This window comes from Equus przewalskii, unplaced genomic scaffold (assembly GCF_037783145.1).
Source record: "Equus przewalskii isolate Varuska unplaced genomic scaffold, EquPr2 contig_2045, whole genome shotgun sequence".
In the NCBI taxonomy this organism is placed as follows: domain Eukaryota; kingdom Metazoa; phylum Chordata; class Mammalia; order Perissodactyla; family Equidae; genus Equus; species Equus przewalskii.
Window position 1 is genome coordinate 1 of NW_027227302.1, and position 16,384 is coordinate 16,384.

The 16,384-nt window shown below is 36.3% G+C and overlaps 1 long non-coding RNA gene across 1 annotated transcript; it reads left to right on the top strand.

Annotated features, from left to right (window-relative positions):
- The first annotated feature begins 6,143 nt into the window (after positions 1–6,143).
- On the top strand, positions 6,144–16,114 carry LOC139081297 (uncharacterized). The gene is made up of 3 exons (XR_011536403.1): positions 6,144–6,240; positions 9,781–9,863; positions 12,812–16,114. It is a non-coding gene; the product is annotated as an uncharacterized lncRNA (long non-coding RNA).
- The last annotated feature ends 270 nt before the right edge of the window (positions 16,115–16,384 follow it).

Sequence of the window (16,384 nt, forward strand, 5' to 3'; positions counted from 1 at the left end):
TACACACCTAGACTATATGTTACTTTTCTTAAAGGATCACTGTTGTATACACAGTCTGTTGTTGAATGAAACGTTTTTATGTGGTGCATGACTATATAATGACCTTCTTTGTCTCTTATTACTCTCTTTGTCTCCAAGTCTCTTTGTATTAAAGTCTATTTTGTGTGATATATGTATAGCGATGCCAGGTTTTTTTTGGTTTTCATTTGCATGGAATATCTTTTTCTGTCCCTTTACTTTCAGACTGTGTGTGTCCTTACCTCTGAAGTGAGTTTCTTATAGGCAGCATATAGATGGATCTTGTTTTTTCAGTGTATTTAGCCACTCCATATTTTTTGAGTGGAGAATTTAGTCCATTTACATTTAAAGTAATTATTAATAGGTGTGGACTTATTGCCATTTTGTACAACTTTTTCTGACTGTTTTATAATTCCTTTGTTTTTCCTTTTTTTCTTTCTTTGTGATTTGATGATTTTCCGTAATGGTGTGCTTAGGATTCCTTTTTCTTTATCTTTTGTGTATCTACTGTAGGTTTTTGCTTTGTGTTACCATGAGGCTTATGTAAAACAACTTATAACATTCTAAGTTCTTAAAAACTTAAGTTTGAATGCATTCTAAAGATCTAAATTTTTACTGCCCTCCCAAGTTTTATGTTTTTGATGTCAGAACTTATATCTTTTTATCTTGTGTATTTATTAACAAATCATTGTAGTTGTTATTTTTAGTACTTTTGTCTTTTAACCTTCATACTAGCTTTATAAGTGATTAACCCATCACCTACAATATTAGATTATTCTGAATTTTACTCTATAGTTACCTTTACCAGTAAGATTTATAATTTTATATGTTTTCCTGTTACTGATTTAGGGCCCTCTCGGTTTAGCTTAAAGTCCCTTTAACATTTCTTGTAAGGCCAGTCTAGTGATGATAAACTCTTTTAGCTTTTGGTTGTCTGGAAAACTTTTTATCTATCCTTCTATTCTGAAGGACAGCTTTGCTGGGTAGGGTATTCTTGACTAGCAGTTTTTTTCTTCCAGCACTTTGAATATGTTGTGCCACTCCCTTCTGGCCTGCAAAGTTTCTGCTTAAGATCTGCTAATAGTCTTATGAGGGTTTCCTTGGATGTAACAAGTTGTTTTCATCTTGCTGTTTTTAAGATTCTTTCCTTGTCTTTAACTTTTGATAACTTAATTATAATGTGTCTTGGTGAGGTCTCTTTGAGTTCATCTCATTTGGAACTCTCTGGGCTTCCTGGATCTGGATGTCTGTTTCTTTCCCCACGTTAGGGAAGTTTCAGTCACAATTTCTCTAGATAAATTTTCTGCCCCTTTCTTCTTTTGGGACCCCTGTACTACAAATATTGGTCCACTTGATGTTGTCAATAAGTTCCTTGTGCTATCTTCATTCTTTTTCATTCCTTTTTCTTTTTGCTCCTCTGATTGGGTAAATTCCACTGCCCTGTCTTTTTGTTTGCTGATCCTTTCTTTGGCTTCATCTAGTCTTCTTTTGTACCTTTCTATTGTATTTTTCAGCTCTGTGATTTATTTTTGGTATTTTTCTTATACTTTCTACGCTATGTTCTCTTTGTTGAAATTCTCGCTTTGTTCATATATTTTTCTCCTGACCTTGGTGAGCATCTTTATGATGGCTAATTTGAACTCTTTATCAGGTAAATCACTTATTTCATTAAGGTCTTTTTCTGAGGCTTTATCTTGTTCTTTGATATGGAATGTCTTCTTCTGTTTCTTTATTTTCCGTGATTCTCTGTGTTGGTTTCCATGCATTCTGTAAAACAGCCACCTCTCTAGTCTTGAAGAAGTGGCCTCGTGCAGGAGATGAACCTTATGTTTCAACCCTGCTGTAGCTCTTGGTTGTCTCTCAAACCTTTGTGGTTGTTCAAGCAGTCTACTTTATTTTTAGTGGCTCCCAGTATTTGAGGGTGTGCAAAAACCTGCCGGTGTCCCAATAGGGAAGATCTCAGTCAACATCTAGATTCAGTCTAATTGGAAACTGGACCCTGATGCAGCAGCTTTTGAAGTATGTAAATATACCTCATTCACGGGAAGACTTTGACATGAGCATTTCTGTGTGCTCGTCTGCACTGAGCCCTGGTGTGATAGCCATATAAGAACTGTTTGTTTGCTGACATCCTGTTGAATCTATGAACACAAGCCCTGCTGGCCACCAGAGCCAGGCTATCAAGGGATGTGTCTTTTGGGCAGCTGACACAGAAACCCTGGTGCTAGATATGTGCACAATCTCCTTTCTTGGAGACATGAGCAACCTAGGGTGGGACAGATGGAGAGTGTGAAGATGGTAACCATTGGGCTTCCTGGTCTCTGGAGAGGATTGCAGTTAGCCCCTAGGTCTGTGCTTAGTTAGAAGCTTGTCCCTCAGGCCACAGGTATGAAGATAAGCTAATAGGCTTCTGTCACAGAAAGACGGGCATTTCAGTCTGCTGCCTCACTGCTGTGCCCTGGACCGGTAGCTGGTTAGGAACTCTTTCTTTGTTCATTATAGTCCTGTGGGACCTGTGAACGTAAACTGTAGGGGAGGAAAACAATTCCTCTACCCTGTGGGTCCTTCTGGCTGGTCTAAGAATTAAATTGACATGAGACAGAATAACAGGAGAAAATCAAAGTTTGATAACATATGTACATGGGAGAAACCCAGGAAAATCTTGCTGGAGTGGCTGAAATTGCCACCTTAATACCATCTTCAGCTAAAGATAAAGGAGGATATTGGGGGTAGTGGTTTGGGATTTCAAAGGAGAGGAAGGCAATTTACATGACGATGGAAATGCAAATGTTTGATAAACAAGTGTTTGCTGGGCCATCTGTAGACAATGGGAACTGAAAGAGATCTTTTGATAAAATGGCCCTTGCTAGATGTCTTTCTGTCTACCACACCTAGAATTATCTATGGTGATATCTCCTTCGTGGGACAGGCCCTTCTATCTTAAATTCTTTTAGACAGTTAGGGGGAAGGTCAGAATTTCCTTCAAAGAGTCAAAGACTCTTTTGTCCTTAAAATAATCAAGGCAAAGAGACACATTTTGGGGTGGCAAATTCTTTTTTTTTTTTTTTCTGGGAAAGATTTGCCCTGAGCTAACATCTATTGCCAATCTTCCTCTCTCTTTCATTTTTTTCCCCTCCCCAAAGCCTCAGTGCATGGTTGTATATTCTAGTTGTAAGTCTTAGTTCTTCTATGTGGTCTGCCGCCACAGCATGGCTGCTGACAGACGAGTCATGTGGTTCCATGCCCGGGAACCAAACCCAGGCCACCAAAGTGGAACACACCGAACTTCAACCACTAGGCCATCAGGGCTGGCTCAGATGGCCAATTCTGATCCTCTTCAAAGCCTTGTTGGCTACCAGAGCCAGCTGATCAAGGGGCATCCCATGGGTGGCAGCTGCGAAAACTGGGCCTCCAGACAATGTGCACAAGCTCTTTTCTGGGAGATACTGGTGACTTGGAGCAAGGCAGAGTTGGACTGTGAAGATGGTGCCCGCTGGGCTCTATGGTCTTTGGAGAATATTTCAGTAGGCCTGTAGATGTGTGTTAAATTAGAAGGCTGCTCCTTAGGCCAAAGATTTAAGATAAGCAAATAGGCTTCTCTCACAGAAGGATTGGGGTGCGATTCAATCGACTGTCTCTTTGCTTTGCCCTGGAGGGTAGCCAGTTAGGAACTCTTTCTCCATTTGTTACAGTCCTGTGGGACCCTCAAATGTAAGCTCCATTCTGCAAGGTACTGGTGACCATGAGCGAGGCAGCGGGAGAGTGGAAAGATGGTACCCAGCCTCCGAGTTCACTGGAGAGGATTACAGTCAGCCCTTAGATGTGAGTTTAATTAGAAACCTGACTCTTAGTTTGCAGCTATGAGGATAAGCTAATAGGCTTGTTTCACAGAAAGACTGGATAGTCAGTGAGCTGCCTCTGCTCTAGGCCCTGGGGTGCAGCATGGTGAGCCTGTGCGAGCCCTTTAGGAACTGTTTTTCAGTTCCGTGTAGCCTTGTGGGTCTCATGGACACAAGCCCTGTTGGCTTTCAAAACTTGACGTTTTGGGGGCTTATCTCTTTGGTGAAGGTCTTAAAAGTTCAAGTACCAGATTTGAGGGTCAAGCCATTCACTCCTTGGGGAGAAGCTCAGAGTTGTGGGTTCCCTCCTGGTTGTGGATCACCATGCCCAGGGTGGGGTTTATGGTAAGATTGTGTCTCGGCCTCTCCTACCCATTTGACTGTGGGTTTTTTCTCATTCCCCTGATGTATAGGAGTCTCTGAGCTTGTTTTGGGGTTTCTTTCAGAGGAAATTGTTCTGTATGTAGCTGTAGATTTGGTGTGTCTGTGGGAGGAGGTGAGTTCAGGATCCTCCTACATTGCCATCTTGAACTGGAACTTATTTAATTTTAAAGTAGTAGAGGAATAAGATTTAAATTATGGTTGTTACCAATGGGAAGGTAATCACTAGAGAAATCAAGACACGTAGAAGATATTCAGAATTCAAGGGAGTGGGGATGTCACAGTAGGAAGCCTGATCAAGATGGGAAAGAATGAAATAACTTTTAGATAAATGGGAAAGGTAAAATGTAAGGAATGAAACCTGCTTAGCAATTAATATATGAAATATAAAGAGGTTGATTTTTCTTAACAAGATTCAAAGAATATCAAATTGAGAAGAAAAAAATAATCTTTATAGTTTTTTAAGAAACATGTAGAACATAATAATAGAGGTTAAAAATAAAAAGATGGCAAGATATATATAAATAAAATATATATTATTGGAACAAGGAGAGTAAAAATTCAATGAAAAGCCCATTCAGAAAGGAGAAGAAGAGGTGATACAGAGTTACTGATCCATACCGATCATGAAATCCTGCTGGGCAGACATTGTGTGAAAATCTATCCTAGAGGATGGGGAAATTCCTTAAATAATTTAGTTTCTTCTCTTTGGGACCATTTTATTTGTCTGTTATCCTCTATCAACAGATCTGAAGTGGATATTGGAGTGTTTGCCTGTCTTGGGGGTCTATATAGCTTTCTCAGCTTGTGTCTTACTGGTGCAGGTTTGGGGCTTGAATATTCTAAGAGTTGAATGTACAAGGCTTTTTAAATGATTAAACAGTGAGGTTAGAAAAGAGGCTTTGCTCGACAAAGTTATTCAGGGCTCCAAGCTGATAGGGACTCTGGTATCTTCAACTGGTAGGTTTCCAACTTGTTGATACTGGGTATAGCAGAAGGGAAAAGGAAGTGGAGGATTGTGGAGAAAATTTTTATGGGCCAGCACTGGCAGTGGTGTACACCACTTTGCCCATGACCAGAACTTAAATCACGTGTCCAAACCAACCCCAAGGGAGGGTAGGAAATGTGTTTTAGCTGTATGCTTAAAAGGAAAGGGAAACATGTTTGGTGAACAACTAGATGGTTTCTCCTTTATGCTACATTCTATCAAAAACCGTATATCCCACCAACAGAGAATATATGTTTTCTATAAGTCCCTACTATATTTGCAAACGTAATTCATGTAGTAAGCCACAAAGAAAGTCTAAGAGATTTATCTAAGGAGAGATTCATAGCCATATTCTCTAATAAAAAATTCATTAAATTAGAACTAAAGAAGAGGAAAAGAAGTTGCTTAACCTCCCTGATCTTCTTGAAAATTAAGAAACACTCTGGTTTTGAAAAAGAAAAAAAGAAAAGGAAATGAAAATAAATTACAAATTACATAGAAATTGATGAAAACCAAAACCAATGGTGTGTTCTGTAGAAAATTGATACCTCTAAGAGCTTTTACTATTTAAAAAACCTGAAAATAAATGAACTGATATCCAACTTAACAAATTAGAAAAAGAAAAACAGAATAAATCTCCAAATTGCTTTAGTATCTTTTCCTTTTTTCAGCTGCATTTGTTATGATTACCTGAATCCTTTCTTTTTTGTCAATTCATTTCTTATCAAGTGTCTCTTCTGTTGCTTGCTGTTTCTAAATGAATTTCAATTTTGTTTTGTTTTATTGTTTGTCATAGGCAAATTTTTCTTTGTGAGTTTAAAATTATCTTTGTGGAATTAAAGTAATATGAAGGAAGAGTACTGTAAAATGATTTGGTGGGGTGAAAAGGGAGCTATAAGTGGATATTATTGTGTATACTTAGGAGTTCTTAAATTTTATTTTTCTTTTAGATTCTGATGGAAAAAGGAGGAACGTGTTCTTTAAAAGGCAGGCCAACCTCTACTACCAAAGTCTGTCAGTATAAGTGAATTTTTTTCTTTTAAAAAAACTAACATTTAAGTGGAAATTGTTTTAAGTGCTTTTTTTTAGGTTTTTGACAGCAAATATGTTTCCTAGATATCTTAGAATATACTAGTAATGCAATTGTCTTCAAAACTACTTTTATCTTTTATAAAATGTGTTATACATGATGAATATATGTAACATATATGTACATTTTAGCGAATAATAGTAAAATAGATACCCTTGTACTCACTTTGTAGCTTAAGAAATAATACGTAATCAGTACATTTGAAGATCTTCTCAATTGCATTTCCTATCCTGCCCCCTAGAGGTAACTATTATCCTGAATTTGTTTTTATGGTATCACACATAGACTTTTACATTGCTTGGTTTTGAACTGTTCACAGATTGAGGCAAATGCTATATATTTTGCTGCAACTTGCTTTTCTTTGTTCACCCACTCTGATATTTGTGACTCTAGTATACTTCATTATTTATTTACTGCTATGCAAACTTCTGTTGTGTGAATGTACCTCAATTTATACATTTTCTGGCATTGGTTATTTAGATTGTTTTGAATATTTTGCTATAATAAACAATGCTACTTGGACAATTCTTGACATTTCTCCTGGCACACATGTATGAAAAATTTCTCTTGAATATGAGTCAAGGAGTAGAATTGGCTAGTTCAAATGTTATGCGCATCTTCATCTATTCTAGGTAATACAAAATTGTTTTATAAAGTAGTTGTGCCAGTTTAAACTCCCACTTGCAGGAGCTAAGACTCTTAGTTGTTACATATTCTCACTAACACTGGATCAGCTTTTTATCATTGTTGGAATCTGGTATTTCATTGTAATTTTAATTTATATTTCCCATTATTAATTAGGTTGATTTGCCACCCCTGTTTATCTGTGAAATACCTTTCATGTCTATTGGTCATATTTCTTTTAGAAAGTTTGGCTTTCCTTATAGGATATATCTTTTCTATATGTAGATATATATGTATATATCCTATATATCTTTCATATATATGTACTAGATTCTCATTGCTTGTAGGCTGTGTGTAGCAAATACTTCATATTTGAGTGGTCATTTTAGTCTATACTGTCTTTTTATGAAAAATAGTTTGTGATACTTTTTAGATATTCTGTGATAGAATGATTCTTTCGAATATCTACTTTGCTAGGATACCTAGAAATCTTTATCAACTTTTTTCTTTTGGATTTAATTTAAATTTTTGAAGTGTAAACCAGTAGTCTGGTTTCTATCCTATCTTGTCTGCCCTATTTCCTTTTGCCTCATATGAGTAACTTTTTTATTGGTTTATGGTTTATCATTTTACTATTTTTGTTGTGTTCTGTTTTTCTTCAAAATAAAGCCTAAGAATATATAAACACACATATTCACATGAGTCTTAGTTCTCCACTTTTCTCACTTAAATGTAGTATAGGATATTTTGTATAATATAGGATATTTTATAGATGAATTAAATGGATTCATTTATTTAGTAAGTTTCTTATAGATTTCTCCATCTTAGTACTAGACATTTCTTCATCCCTTATTTATGACAATTTGGTAATCTATTATGTGGATGGGCTATAGTTTATTCAGTCATGCCCTGTTGGTGGACATTTGGCTTGTTTCCAGTATTGTGTTCTTATAAACAATGCTTGGTGAACAACTTTGTGTCTATGTTTCTTAATTGTGGAGGTACATTTTCAGGATAATTTCTAGGAGTAGGATTGCTGTGTCAAAGGGGAGATACATTGTTTTTTTGTGTAGTTATTATTGCCAAAATTCAATTTTGATAGATATTACCAAATTCCCTGTTGCATCATTTGGCAATCTCACCAGAAATGTGCCTTTTTATTCCACAGCCTCACCAATAGGGATTGTGTTCAAACTTGGGAATTTTTGTGAGTTTTATAAAAATAGATAGGTAGACAGACGGATAGATGGCAGTTTAAGTTTGCTTTTCTTTTTCTATAAGTGAAGTTGAGTGTCTTTTAAAAATATTTAATGTCTGTTTTCATTTCTTTTTCTTTAAAGTCTCCATTCGTGTCTTTTGACCAATTGAATTTTTGGTATTTTTTTTCTTGATATTTAAGAACTCTTTATATATTAAAGAGATTTAGGTCTTTGTGATATGTCACAAATATTTCCTCCTAGTTTATTATTGGTTTTTGATTTGTTTTGACTTTGCTTATGATATCTCCTGCTTTGCCAAAGGATTAATGTATTTTTTTATGTGGTTGATTTTATTCATCTTTTCTTTTATACTTCTGGATTTAATTAGAAAGACTCTACACTCCCAGGTTAAATGAATTCACTTAATGTTTTCTTCTAGTGTTAGTATGATTTTATATTTTTACACTTAAATCTTTAATCCATTTAGAGTTTATTGTGATTTAAGGTGTGAGATGTGTATTGATTCAGGTTTTTAAAATGCATCTTTTCCCTAGGCATTTGTGATACCACCTTTTTTATGTACTAACTTTTCATATGTGCTGGGCTTTCTTTACTGTTCTACTGGTCTTTCCTAATCTTTGTGTGCTAATACTGTACTATTTTTATGGTAAGTGCTTTATAGTATGCTTAATTTCTAAAACAGTTACACCTCCCTTTGTACTTTTTAAAGAATTTTTCTGGCTAATATTGATTATTTTTTATATAAACTTTAAAATCAACTTGTGTAGCTCCAAAGAAATATTTTAGTTTTATCAGGAAAATGCTAAGTGTATATATTGATTTAGTGTGGATTATCATACTAATGATGTTGAGTAGACCTATCTAAGAACAAGGGATGTCTTTTTGTTAATTCAGCCTAATTTTGTATCTTTAATAGTTGTTTAGAACACCTTTAAGCACTTTAAGGTTTTCCTCAAGTAGATTCTGCATGTCTCTTGTTAGATTTGGTGGTAGGTACTTTTTGTTGTTTTTGTTGCTACTTTAGTGTGAATGCACGTCCCTCTTGGTCTACAGTATTTATGCATTGTGAGGAGTCATGACCTACTTCTCAGGCCTATTTTTAAACTTTACTTGCTCTCATAAGAGAACACATTAAGCACATAATGAAAGAATATCGGACTGGATGCTTTGAGTTGATTTTTTAAATACAGCTTTTATTGTACAAGGAAGCTTCGTTTATTAGATTAGCAAATATCTGGTGCTTTTGAACTTAATAAACTTGCCTTATCCCTCCTTCCTGTAGGTTGACACTTTAAATTATTATTTAAATTATTTGTTCATAAAACATTGTTCATATATTAGAAAAAATCAATTGAATTTTCTCTGTTCTCCTTTCTTGCCTTATGTACCCTTATTTTACTTGTAGATGAAAAACTTTTAAGTGTAGAATAAACCCGTAATACTCTGTCAGAAATCCAAGATGCGGAGTTTCTCAAGTTTTAACTAGTTTTGGCACACTTTTAAAATGCTCTGCAGTATGTTAGCTAAACTTATTTTACCAGCTGATATCTGCTGCCTGTGTATATATTTAGTAGAGTATTAATAAATACCATTCTTCATGAGTTAAATCTTCGTTTTCAGATCTTGAGTCTTCACAGAGTAGTTGGTCTACCAGTTACTCTCCAAGGCCCACAGATAGTTGTTTCAGTTCTAGTTCAGAGATGGTAAGTTATGCTTTTCGTTTTTTTTGCTTATTAGTATATGCTATACTATTTTAGAATTCTTTGTATACTCATAGTGTACGTTTACATTCTGAAATGGTTGAGACAATAACTAGTGGAAATATAAATGTAAACAAAAAATGAAAAATATTAAAAATGTAAGAACATAAACAGAAATATAAAATTAAAGTATAAATGAATGTGTTCATTATTATTGACAAAAGCCAATCTTAGCAGGATATGTGTGTGTGTATATGATAAAGTTGTGTTTCTTTTAAAAGAGTTTTTAAAAGAACCCACTCATAAGAATTGAAAACCTAAAACAACCAAAAATACATACAAAAAGAAAACCTTAAGGCTTATATGAAGAAAACACTAAAGTGTTACTGAAGACTGTCGTCTGAATAATTGGAATGACATGCTATGTTCTGAGTGGGAATGCTGCATTTCTCATAAATCACATTTAATGGAATTCTCCTCCATCAATTCTTCCGTATTCATTTCGTCCACCTTTTGTCTCTCACTTTCCATCTGAACTGCTCTTGCTAAGGAAGGACCCCAGTGATTTCTATTTTGTCAAATTCGTTGGACACTGAAGTTTTTATTTTACAAGAACTTTTAGTAATATTAATAGAAATTATGTTCTTTTTTTTTGAAACATTTTCTTCTCTTTGCTTTTATGATAACACACTCTTTTGGTTTTTTCATACCTCTTTGAGTGCTACTTTATGCCTTTGTCTACTTCTCTTCCACCCTTCCTCCTATATAAATGTCATAGTGTTTACGGTTTGCTGCAGGATCCTTTTCTTCTCTTAACCTACATTCCAAACTCTAGATGATGTTATGTGCTCCAATGACTTATATACTGTCTAGTTGAGGACAGTTCTCAACTTTATGACTTTAGCCCAGATCCTTATTTAGATGTCCAGTTTCCTAGCGGATACCTCTTCTTGGATGTTTCACAAAAATCTCCTTCTTTTTATTCCTCAAACTGAATTCCCCTGATCTTCTCCCCAAGTCAGTTTTATTGATATTTCCTATATTAGTGATACCTTTTTGTCCACTCAATTGCTCACTCTAGAAACTTAGTAATTAACTGTCATTTCTTTCTGCCTCATCTGCCTTCCTTAACCACATTCATTCCATCACTTCATTCAGTCAATTGTACTTCCAAAATACTTGGCATATTTATCTACTTCCTCAACTTCTGGTGTCAATACCCTAGTTAAGGTACCATCATCTTGTTCTTGAACTATTGTGGTTGTTTCCTAAGAGATCTATTTTCCACTCTTGTTCCACTTTTTCTCCAGTTAGCAGTCATCGTGATCTTTTGAAAACTTAAATTGAATCATGTTATTCCTATGAGTGGATTTCTGTTTTACTTTAGAGTCTGGCTATATCTTCAACTTCTGGTGTTCTCCCTCTCTCACCACACTCCACACGTATGACATTTCACTTTCCTTAGTTTATCAGTCTCTTTTCTGCTTCAGGGCATTTATTTATATATCCTGTTTCCTCTGCCTTACTGTTACTCATCCTTTAGGTCTTAGCGTAAATATGTCGCTGCTTCTGAAAGCCCCTCTTTGGTTCCTCAATCTAAATTAGGCCCCTCAATTATCCTCTCAAGGTCCTTCATACTTGTTTTTCATAGTGCTTTTCTCATTCTGTCATTACATATGCACGCGTGTGATTATTTGGTTAATGCCATTTCCACCAATGAGAACGTGTGCTTTAAGAGGGCAGCAACTGTGTCTGCTTCACTTGCATTGCAGATGCTAAAAAATACTTGTTTCTTGAATAAACAAATGTATTGAGCTTGTTTTCTCTAATTTGTGTGCAGCCAGTCTTAATGCTGTTTCTTGGGCTTACTTTTCCTATTTCAGTGCCAAACAACTGAGACGTATACCTCATTTTGGTTTTTAATGTTAACTCTGCCTTTTTTTTTTTTTTTAGCTTGGCTAATCAGTACTTTTATATAAGATTTTCACTAAAAGAATATTTTGGTTAGTGCAGTAATTAAGAGATAAATGTTTTGTGAAGTTGAAAAATTCAAGCTAGTAAATTGAAATATAAACCTATTAAAAGTACTTAAAATTTGGCTTTTTATGTAACAGTTGTGATATTTATTGCTGTTTAATTTTCCTTTTGTCTATTTGATTTTCTGTTAGCCGATACTCTCCTTAAGTTGTTTCTTTTATGAGACTGGGCCCATAAAAGATACAATATAGATATTTTTTGACTAAAGTCAATGAGTGAATAGTTGAACAAGTTATATGTGTCAACTGTTTCTTTCGAAGTTATTACTTCTACTCCATTCTGTTTAAGTGGTTGAAGAGTGTGGTGTATATCGTTTCCTCTGTGTGAAAGGGTAGGGGGATGATGTAGCCTATGATTATAGAGACTGATAAGAGACAAAATTCCCCTTCTCTTTTTTAGCTCTTTTGCTTTCTTTCTTTTTTTTTTTTTGGTGAGGAAGATTCTCTCTGAGCTAACATCGGTTGTTAATCTTCCTCTTTTTTTTTTTTTTTTTTTTTTTGCTGAGGAAGATTAGCCCTGAGCTAACATCTGTGCCGGTCTTCCTCTATTTTGTATATGGGTTGCCAAGACAGTATGGCTTGGCAGTAGTGTAGGTCCATGGGATCTGAACCCATGAACCTGGGCTGCTGAGGTGGAGCCCGCCTGACTTAACCACTACACTACAGGGCCGACCCTTTCTTTTGAATTTTTAATACAAGGATTGTCATTATCATGATTGTTCTTGTTATTTAAAAATCCATAACCTCCATGATTTTTAAAAATCAAAAGTCCAGGTTGACTTGCCACCTGCCAAAGTCTCTTCTGTATTTTGAAATTTTCCATGATGTGAATTTAAGAATGTCTGCTTTGAAGTCATTGAATGATTTTTTAAAATTAAAGCATCATTTACAGCAAAATTACTAAATTTCTTTTAGCTGTCTGAAGATGAAGATCAAATATTGCAGCAAATTGAAGATTCAAATAGGAGATCCATCAAAACCAAAGAAACAACTAACAGTTTTTATTTAGAAAGGATGGCAAAACTTCCACATGCTATGTTTGTCTTTAAAGTTGCGATGGGTCTCCTGGAGGCAGCATATTTCTGGGTCTTGTTTTTTAATCCTTCCAGCCACTCTTTTTTTTTCTTTTTTCTTTTTGCTGAGGAAGATTTGTCCTGAGCTAAAATCTGTGCCATTCCTTCTCTATTTTGTGTGTGGGTTGCTGCCACATCACTGGTGAGTGATGTAGGTCTGCGCCTAGGGACTGATCATAGGCTGCTGAAGTGGAGCACACCAAACTTCACCCCTAGGCCATGGAGCCTGCCCCACACTCTGTCTTTTAATTGGTGAATTGAATCCATTTATATTTAAGGTGATTATTGATATATGAGAACTTAATACTGCCATTTTATCCCTTCTTTTCTGGTTGTTCTATATTTCCATTGTTTCTTTTTCCTTGTATTTCTGTCTGCCATTTCAGCTAGGTTATTTTCTGTGACATGTTTCTCAGTTTCCTCTTTTTTTTTTTCTGTTTTCTGACTCTGCTCTGAATTTTTGCTTTATGGTCACCATGAAGTTTGCATTCAAGGTCTCATAGATAAGATAGTCCTTTTTCTGCTGATAGCATCTTATCTCCATTGGCCTAAGTGGGTTCCATTCTTTTCCTCTTCCCTTCTCTGTTTTTGTTGTCATAAAGTATCCCTTTTTGTATTTTGTGTCTGTTACCAAATTGAAGAGGTTATAGCTATTTTTAATGCTTCCTTTCCCTTCAATCATTATAATTAAGTGTTTACTGTCCTATTCTGACACAGAGTTGTAATTTTCTGATTCTGTCTATCACCTTGGTCAAAGCTTTTCATACCTTACCCTTTTCCTTTCAGGTGTGAGAGCTCCTTTCAACATTTCTTGTAAGGAAGGTCTAGTGGCAATGAACTCCCTAAGCTTTTGTTTGTCTGGAAAGCCTTTATTTCTCCTTCCTATCCAAAAGATAAGTTTGATGGAGAGAGTATTCTTGGCAGACAGTTTTTGTCTTTCTATATTTTGAAATAGCTTTCCACTTTCTTCTGGCCTGTAGAGTTTTGCTCAGAAATCTGCTGATAGCCTAAGGAGGGGTTCCCTTGTAGTTTACAGTCTTTTTTTCCATGACTGCATTTAATATTACTTCTTTGTCATTGATTTTCGACAGTTTATTATTATGTATCTTGGAGAAGGTCTTTTTGCATTGAGATAATTGAGTGTTCTATTAGCTTTATGGATTTGTATATCCAGTGTCTTCCCTGGGTTCAGAAGTTCTCAGCTATCATTTCTTTAAATGAGCTCTCTGCTCTGTTCTCTTTCTCTTCTCCCTCTGGGATACCATTGTCCTTACGTTGCCTGTCTAGTGGAGTCTGATAATTCTTGTAGAATTTCTGCATTTTTTTTAAGTCTTAATTCTCTCTCCTCTTCTATATGCATCATTTCTAGGTTTCTATCTTTGAGCTCATTAATTCCCTCTTCTGTGTAATTGGCTCTATTTCCAGTGCTTTGTAATGCATTCTTCATCACATTTATTGAGTTCTTCAGCTGCAGAATTTCTCTTTGGTTCTTTTTAGAGTTTCAATCTCTTTGGTAAAGTATTCCTTCTGTTCCTTTTTATTCCTGAGCTCATTGAACTACCTTTCTGAGTTTTCTTGTAGCTGATCGAATATCTTCATGACAGCTCTTTTGAGTAATTTATCAGTTAGATCACACTCTTCTATGACTTTACATTTGCTTTCTGGAGAATCGTTTTCTTTTTGTGATGCCGTGTTACCATGGCTTTTTGTAGTGATTGCTGAGTTATTCCTCTGCTGGCACATTTGTTGTAACAAATATGCTTCTTATTCAAGTATTGCTTTGCTTGTTTTGATTCAAACTTTTCAACCCCTTGGAGATTAGAAGCCTTTCTTTTGTTTTTCAGTAGGTGGCACTATAGCACTAGTTTTTGGTTCCTTTTACCTGAGCTATCTGTGGCTATATTTGAGGATCTGCATGTTCCACCGTCCACCGCCTCTATTTGGGGTGCTGCCCATACCTTCATTGTTGCTTGCCCCCACCTCTGTGGGTCACTGATGCCTTGCTGCTGTTGGTGTTGCTGCAGTCACTGCCTTCACTTCCAGGGAGGGTTGATGCCTCAGCCATGTCTAGGATCACCTGGTTTGGAAGCTTTGACACTGTGGTGTGGGGAGGGGACTGTGAGGAGGAAGCTGGGTTCACAGCACAATGTCTCAGCTGCTGCCTGTTACCCTGCAGCTATGTGCACTTCTGTGGTTGAGACATAGGAGTCTTGTATCCCCCTTGCCACTGCTACCAGGCTCCGAGCTGCAGCCACAGGCCTGGGATCACGGGGCTCCACGTTCACTGCTGCTCCACTTCCCATGGCTGCAGGTGGTGCCATGGCTGGCTGGCTGGCACTGCACACATGCCTCCAGTGCTGCTCACCGAGCTCTCTAGTGCTTGGGGCAGCTGGCTCAGCCGCCATGGCCGAGGATCCAGGATCCTGAGTGCTGCCTTCACTGTTCCCCTGTGTATCCTCCTCTACGTGCTCCAATCCTCCCACCTTCACATGTACCAATGTCTGCATCTCTCAGTACCCCGGCGTGTTGGCCAATGTATCCTTTTTTGGGTTATGGATGTTTTAGTTGCTGTAAGTTGAAGGGGAGAGACAAAAGGCTCCTCTGATGCTGCCATGATGATGATGTCACCTCCGCATCTCTTTTATAGACAATCTGTCCACTACATTTTAAGCATTATTAATCAGTTTAGAGACAGATTTTTAAATAGATATGGGCTACTTCCAAATATTATATAATAAATAGATATTTTAAGAAATTAAATGCTTTTACAATATTCACAAAAGTTAAACAAACAGTGATTTCCACAAAAGGGCATGACACATAATCAAAAATAGAAATGATATCACTGCTGTAAGAAAATTCAAAGTAGAGAAATTCCAGGGAATCCTAGAGATCTACAGCCTATGGTTACAAAATGTGGCCACATAATAAAGGGCACAAGACACTTTCAGTTCAAAGCCTACGTTCTAGAGCCTGTCAGATGCAGATAAATTGCTCATTTATTATATTTTAAAATTTCAGTTTTTTTCAGAAAAATGAGATTGAAAATGGGAGAAAAAGAAAAGAATTAACTCATTCTACCAATGTAACATAATGCAGAGGTAATGCCAAGTCATTTATTAAACAAAACAAGAGAAAAATGGTACATGACTTGCGTTATTCTTAGACTTCCACAGTATTTAAAAGCAGAGAAATCCTTTTCAGTATTTTCAATGAAGCATGTACCTTACTTTCACTTAGAAAACTTTTCCTAAGTAATTCTTCAGATTCTGTTTCTCTAATAGGTTGGAATCAACATGTACAATTATTATATTAGAAAATGTACCCAGATACTTTCTTCTCCTTGCTACTGCTTCCAGCTCCTCCCACTGTCACTGAACACCAGGATGCAGCTGGTGCCCAGTCAGAGCTCCCG